Here is an 8,059-nt window from a genome sequence, read left to right on the forward strand (position 1 = left end):
CAAAGAGATAAGCAACCAAATAGATAGAGTACATCAACAATGGTTCCATGAGAGATTTAAGCCAAACACTTGAAAGTAATTTGGTACAGGTGAAATCAAAGATTGTTGACAATTCTTCCACAAACAACACAGCGGATGAAAGGATGGTCCCTGTCAGAAGACCTAATGACGTTGAGAGGTAGCCAAAAGCATGGATCTCGCTGGCACGAGAAGAACTACACGAAGTAATGTTTTAGCAAGGATTCGAGCAAAATTTTGGGAAATGAGGGTGGAGTGTCGAGGTTTAAAGCTGAGTGCTATAGTCACCAAGAAGTAGTGTTGGATCGTAGGTACACCCAGATCGCAATCAAAACTTTGACAATTTGGAGATGAAGAACAAACGCCATAAAACTTCAAGCTTGGTGGTTCGAGTAACATGAACATAAGGGTAACTAAAGCCAGGATTCTTAGAAGTTTAAAGCAAAGCCAAGGTAAAGATTGTGAATTGCTCCTCCGATGGAGTCCACGACCATTGAGTATGTAATTACACAACCATCGACAAGGTTTTGACAGAAAATAAGTTAGGTCATACATGGGCTAATTAAAACGATGAAAGAGCACACACCTTATGGATTTGGGCAACAAAAGCCTTAATAGGCCAAATTTGGATTTAGGGCCCACTCAGGGAAACCCTAATCTTGCATTGGGGACCAGCGGTTTGAGCTCATGGCGGCTGGTCGGGAAATTGATGGTTTTACGCAGGGATCGACCTCATTGGAGATTGTAGATGCAGTGGGAGCACAAGAATAGCATGGTCTGATGTATAGTCGAGCAAACAAGAAGTCTTATTAGCACCAGGGAAAATAGAAAATACCCTAAGAAGAGAGTCGTCTTGCGCCGACGACGTCTCCCCTTGGCGCATCTGCCGATCCAAGAGGGATTACTCCTGCCAGCAACGAAGCTCAGGGTGAGAGATCTTCATGGGGAATAAGAGATTTGGCTCGAGAAGGTTTTGGTTCAGTGAATTCTAGAACTAATTTTTGTAAATCACTAGTTTTTGGGTGCTTCTGTTTGGATGTTGCGGAACTAGTCTGAGGGAGGAGGTTCACCGGAGTCTCCTTCCACTCTTTGAAGGTCACTGAAGCATAGTCGCTGAGGAGGGTTGAGATCGATAAGATTTTAAAGGATTGCAACAACGGAGAAAAAAACTGAAAAAAACTTAAGTAATAGGAAAGAAAAGGTTGAGAACAGAAGTAGAGCAAGCTCTTGGTGGTGGGATCCCAACGCGGGCGACCAAGAGCCCCGCCACCGGCGTCGAAAAACTTGAAAGACAGAAACTCCTCGATAGTCGTGCATGGGAGAGTTTGTTTCACGCTTTTTAGTCAACTAGAAATATACTACTCAAATCTGATTTTTTGACCCGTATTACATAGTAGATAGAATGTTTTTTTTCAAAACAAAACTAGTAATATTTTACAAAAGGCAAGGTTACCTTTTATTATGTACTTCCTAAATAATAGTATATGATGCAATTTGGTGATGCAATTAGTTAGTTGTTAATTGAGCATCCATGTGGGATGCAACTTCAACTATGAATTTTGGCATTGTCTTTCTCACATGTAGACATGGTAATGTAACTATGTAAGTTCTCGTTCATTGGTATGATAAATAGACTTTGTTTGGACAGTTATAGTTCCTTGAACCAGTCCTGACCTAATATATTTTTGGGCTAAGAAGTTTTAAATTACTCGAACAAGTTTTAAATTGCATAACCCAAAAATCAGAATATAAACTCAGATTTTGTAGATATTTTGGGTATTTTTGAGTAATCTGCATAGATTTAAATACACATTTTTGATATTTCGATACTTCGGGTATCTTAAATCTGAATCCGAATCCAAAATATCCAACCTGAATTTGACTTGAACTCAAGTTTTAAAATACCAGAATTGATTATAGATTTGTAAATCCGAAATATATGAACCTGAAAAATTCTACCCAAATATTTGAACGTCCACACGTAGACAAATTTAATAATTGGTCATGAACCTATGTACCGTCATAGATCTGTCTTATATGTTTGGGCTGGACCTGCCTTGCAACTAATGGGCAATGTTTCGTAGGCATAACTCTTAACTGTTGGTAAGTAAGGATTGAATTTTTTTGTTGCTTGTATCTACTATCTACAGTATAAACTATATAGAATAAAAGAACCTCCTTTTTCATTTATAATTCTCAGCAGATACGTGAAAAATATTGAAACTTCAAAATCCGACAGTCTCATGGCATGAGCAGTTTGGTACAAATGAGCAGTTCTAAAACATGATTTGTCGAATTTTATATGAAAAATACATAAATGTTTTTCATTATATATTTTATAAGTTTTTATTTCTTTGTATTTCTAAATGAACAATAACCATATTTATTTTTAGTAAAAGTTAAAATTTTTACTTTTTTCGAATTTTTTTGACAAAAATTATAGAGAAAACAAGAAGAATGAGAAACTGAAAACTACAAAAAGACCAAAATAACAATTCACAAGCAGAAAACATGAAGCAAATACTAGCAAACAAAAGCAGAAACCCATGAAGACACACCGATTCTAAACAGAAAAGGTCAGACAGTTGCGTGGTTTCCTCAACTCGAAGGACGTAGAATCCTCATCTTTGTTGCCATGAGCAACCCAAACTCAAAGCCGTCCTCAAACCTCCAGTAGGAGCACCTACAACTTTTCCGAAGACTAACGCAAAAACAAAGCGGCTATAGAAAACTAATACCCTTACCCGGCGACATGAGAGCATCTACGAGCAGCTAGATAAGCTGCCTCCAGCCACCAATCTTTTTGCGAATCAACAAGAAACATCTCCCATAGATAGTGAAGCCACCTAGACCAAACCACCACCTCTATTCCCCATAGAGAACCCCACCAGGGCAACACGCAAAGAGATCTTCGCTGCAAACCACCGTAGGCTGAAACTACAACAACAAATACCAGCAACACACAAGTAGTAATCAAAGCAAGTCACGAAAGAGCCACAACGGAAAAACGGAGCCGCAAAACCACCCAGCCATCAACCACTACCACAACCGTAATGAACGACTAAAAAAAACCTCACCGAGAACTCCGACGAGGCAGTTATCACCACAAAGGGCCCAAAGAGAGAAGCAAAACCGATCTAAATCCAAAACCTGGCTGAGAGACCACATCGAAGGCAAGAAAGAGTTAGATTCAAAGCCGTCCTCAAATTCCATCACCTCCTCTGCCATCAAGCTCTCCCCATGTAGAATAATCCGAGCTGAATTTCTTACACGCGAGCTCTTACACAATGCCGCAAAAAGACGCAAACCACCAAACCAAGCTCACATATCTTATCTAGACAACTCACCTAAGCTATGACCAGAACCTGAGAGAATAATCACCGCTCAAAGAGAAGACGTTAGCCAAAGTTGTGACACTCCTTGCCACCACGCCGCATCAAACCTCAGAACAACCACCTTCTAGAGCTGCAGATCAAGACAAAGAACCATAACAAACTCAAAGCCTACCAAAGGGGGAGGAAAAGACAGCTGAGAAGTAAAAAAAAGGAGCCCTCTCCGGCACCGGAAACAGCATACCGGAGAGGCAATACAACGTTTTCCGTATATCTACTTTGCTTCTTTGAAACTAAAGAGAGAAAAGAGAGGAGTGCGTGGCTTCACGCCAAGGTTTTTTTTTTCTTCCGTTCTAATAATAATAACCATATCTTTTAGGGAGAGTTACTCGGATGTTATAGAAATTAGGTGTATTTACAAGAACCATACAAAACATTTTTTATTACTATCATATTTTGGCCCTATTTTATATACCCATCGTGTCTCTACTAAACGTTACAGGAAAAAACGTAATTACAAGGAATGTCATTGCCATGTCAGCAAAAACCGCGTCGTCAAGTCAGTAATCGCTGACGTGTATTAATAAATGATATATCCCTATTTTTACTGTTTTAGCTATGATTTAGGTATAGGTTTTAGAGTCTATTTATTATTTGTAGAGTCTTTTCTAGTCATTTTTAGGTTTTTCAATGTTTGGGATTCATTTGGAGATAATTGAGCATTCTGGAGGAAAACAGAGAACTTATGCTGCAAAAGAAATCTAGAGACTAAAAATCGCGTAGGTGTCGATTGAGACTACCCTTGGTGTCGAGCCACACCAATACTTGACGACAATTCAAAGACACAACTTATTTAAGTTTTGAAGATTTCCAAATTCGGCCGAAAACTTTTCCTTATTTCTAAAGAAGGCCCATCACGTTTTAGGTTATATATATAGATTGTAAGGTCATTGTTTAGACCTAAGCTTGGAGAGGCTAATCTTCTTTTCTCTTTTGTACATTGGGAGCAAAACCCTGTGGAGACTCCGTTAAAGAAGATCCTTCTAAACATTAATCTCTTCTTGTTTTGTTCATTGATTTCTTATTCAATCATGTTATTTGCTACAATCTCCATGTTTGATTAGTCTTCTAGTTAGGTTTAGGATTTCTCATTAGGGTTATAGATGATTTAGTAGATTGCCCCTTTGTTAGGTTATTTGTAGAATTCTTCATCTTTAGTTGTTCTTAATGCTAGTTCTAGTGTAACTAACTAGAACTTGATTCCGGATAATAGATATACCTGCTATAACACCCCCAAACCGCTCTAGGCCAAGAACAAATCCGAATGCATCACGGTTGACTCCCGCAGCCGGCAAACCCAGGTTCACTGAATACGACCGCTCGCCCGAAGTTGTCCAACCGCGAGAAATACGTTTACCTTTCTATCATGGCCTAAGGCTTTGCAACCCGTACCGCGATACGCGAGTTATGATAGTCGGCGACAGGACTAATTATATCATGGGAGACACGAGATTTACTAAAATAAGAGCTTTATTACTATCAATGAAAATATCGAGTTATACCACCTATACGCAAAACCTATATCTTTACAAAGACAATGCAAACTACACCTGTTGGCCTAACATCCTTCGCTCCCACTAAAGGTTACCTGTAAAACAAAAGTAGAATCTTGAGTAATCTAGCATTACTCAGTAAGGCCGGGATTCTAATAGTATCACCCAACCCAACCCCCAATCACAACGATTAAATTACATAAGATTCACAAGCAATAAATTGAACAACCACTATCAATCCCAATTTAGACATGCTAAACAGGCCTCTACGAATTCATGATATCCCCCCCAAGGCGAGGTCTCCACACTCCTAGACACGACAGTCTAAAAGAGATTATACCCCTCAATACTACAACGTCATGTACCGCTTGCCCGGGCATGACCTGGTCCAAACCTTTGTAAGCCATAATATTACGGAGTTTCACGTAACGTACAACAGACGGATGGACTATCATGGTTCGCCTAACAATAGTTAACCCCCTATTGCTATACATCATTACATATAACCATAATCATATGCTGTCCGACAGCATAACGGTTACTCTAACAAACGGGCAGCATAACGATTACACAATCCTTAAGCCAAACTTCATAACCAATCAATCAACCAAGTATAAATGATTATGAAATAATACCAAGTATAAACTAGAAACCTCATGCATAATTTAAAAATAATAACTAAAACCCAATCCGTGTGTTACTTCACACGGCTCGGTTACTCACCCCCTAAACACACGCTTTGGATCTTATCTTAGATCGGAGACTCTATCGGAAACTAACTTTATCTTTGATGCCAAACTAAGCTACTCGGCAGAGCCTCGACATTATCTGAAAGCTCTTTCGGGACGATTTGCTCGCTCCCGACGCTCAGATTCTCACTCACGGACTAACTAACATTTTCTCGGATTTTCTCTTGGTTTTGGTCTGAAGGAAGTAATGCGCGGAAGGGGCCTATTTATAGGGTTTGGTGGTCCGTGGAACATGTGGTGGAGAATGGACCACGGAGGCCAGAAAAGTGGGTGGCTACGGGTGCGACACAGCGGCGATTGATGCAAAACTGTCGCACCAACATGTGTTCGTCAGGACACCAAGCCATCTTCGTTCGGCGACATGTGGTGGAGAGGTGTGAGCTAGTTCCGGTGGCGCATCTCCAGCCACACATTCGGCTAAGCAAGTGACAAAGCTGCTTCCTCCACAAGCACCTCAACGACACGACCAGTTCTAATCCATACGTCCGAAACTGTTCGATGATGCAACAGCTTGGGTCCTAAGCTGCTCAACAACGTTGCCGTTTCTTGACCACAAATCTGACAAGTAGCTTACCCTCCTGCTTGATCGGAAGCTGATCAGTGACGTGCCCAATCGTCGATCACACACCTATCGCGGATCAATCATGCATTGCCCAGGGTCGTCCATCGCTCACCACGGGCCGATCCTGCATCGTCCCTGATCGTCTGAATATCTATGTCATCGCCCCAAACTCGATTTCTCTCGCCCAACTTCCATTTTCATTGTTCATCTTGCAATTTCCCTCGATCAAAACTCTTGAAAGTATCCTAAAATACTTCGGCTCATCGCCAACAATTATTCTCTTTGATATTGGCTGATGGTTCTTTGATAGCCTTCCCTCGGTCAATTTGGAGTCATGGTGAGGGGTATTCCCCTTAATAAAATTCGTCCTCAAATTTTCAGGGGAAATGTTACCTAGAACTTCTCCAAAATGTTGACAACATAACCTATGCCAACTTCTTTAGACTCCTTGTCTTCTTGAACTTCTCTCCTTGAATCTGGGTCTTGCATGCTTCAAATTATGGCTCACCGTTCTTCTCGTCCTGGTACTCATCCCCTTTGACTAATCTTCAAGGGCTTCGTCTTCGTTTTGTGATTCTCCTCATACCCTTGTATTGACTTAATGACTTGTGTATTCGGCTCCTCCCCTTAGACTTAATTTTACATTATGTAAAGTATGTCTTTTATTTTTCACACTCTCTTACTTTAGCTATTTTCTTCTTCAGCTATAACCTTCTTGGTTCATCGTCTTCATCATTTTCATCATTTGTTTACTTCTCTTCCCTTCTTCACTTCATCACTCTCCACTTTTCTTAGAACTCTTCAACTCCATTTCTGTATATGTGATTTCCTTTCACATATCATGTGTGTTGCTCAAAAGCTTAACACACAATCTTGCCTTCATCCACACCACACGCCTCAAGTTATCACAGGTTTTATAGGTTAAGGATGGTCGGCCTAAACAACTACGGTTTACTTAACCTCTAGGTTTTTAAGGTTGAAGTCTTCAGGGTTACATAAAGACTAATCCTAACACTCAACTCACTCTGACAACAAAAATTTAAAACCAACCTATCGATCTAACAACGCATGGATGGGGTTACCCTTCCCCAAATATTGTTACACTAAACAAAACTAAACGATTACTTGAATTTAAACAAATAAACAACACATATAACACCATAAAAGAAGTGAGATAAAACCCATACTTACCTGGCCCAAGACTTGCATGGTCATAATGCTTAAGGTAATCTATTCCTAAAGTTTATCTTCTCAATCCGCCTCTACCTAATGTCTTGCCAGTTTCCTTTTTGAATGAACCAATGGGGAAAGAAAACTATTTAAAAATAAATTCCTCCTCAAGGTTGTCATCTCCATCTTTTGGTAAAAAACCTGCTTCGAACATCCAAGGGTAAATCCTATCCCATCTAGCTAAATGCTAAGGACATAACCGGTTTTCTAATTGTCTTTGTGACTCCTTTGACTCGATAAAATATTGAAAACACGTGTCTCTTACGAGCATCAATTAACCATGCTCTGATACCATACTTATAACACCCCTGAACCGCTCTAGGCCAAGAACAAATTTGGAAGTATCACAGTTGACTCTCGCAGGCGGCTAACCCAAATTCATGGAACACGACCGCTCGCCCAAAGTCGTCCAACCGCGAGAAATCGGTTTACCTTGCTATCATGGCCTAAGGCTTTGCAACCCGTACTGCGATACGCGAGTTATGATAGTCCGGACATGACTAATTATATCATGGGAGACATGGGTTTACTAAAATCATAGCTTTATTACTATCAATGAAAATATCAAGTTATACATACTATACGCAAAACCTATATCTTTACAAAGATAATGCA

This window comes from Arabidopsis thaliana, chromosome 3, assembly GCF_000001735.4.
Source record: "Arabidopsis thaliana chromosome 3, partial sequence".
Classification (NCBI taxonomy): domain Eukaryota; kingdom Viridiplantae; phylum Streptophyta; class Magnoliopsida; order Brassicales; family Brassicaceae; genus Arabidopsis; species Arabidopsis thaliana.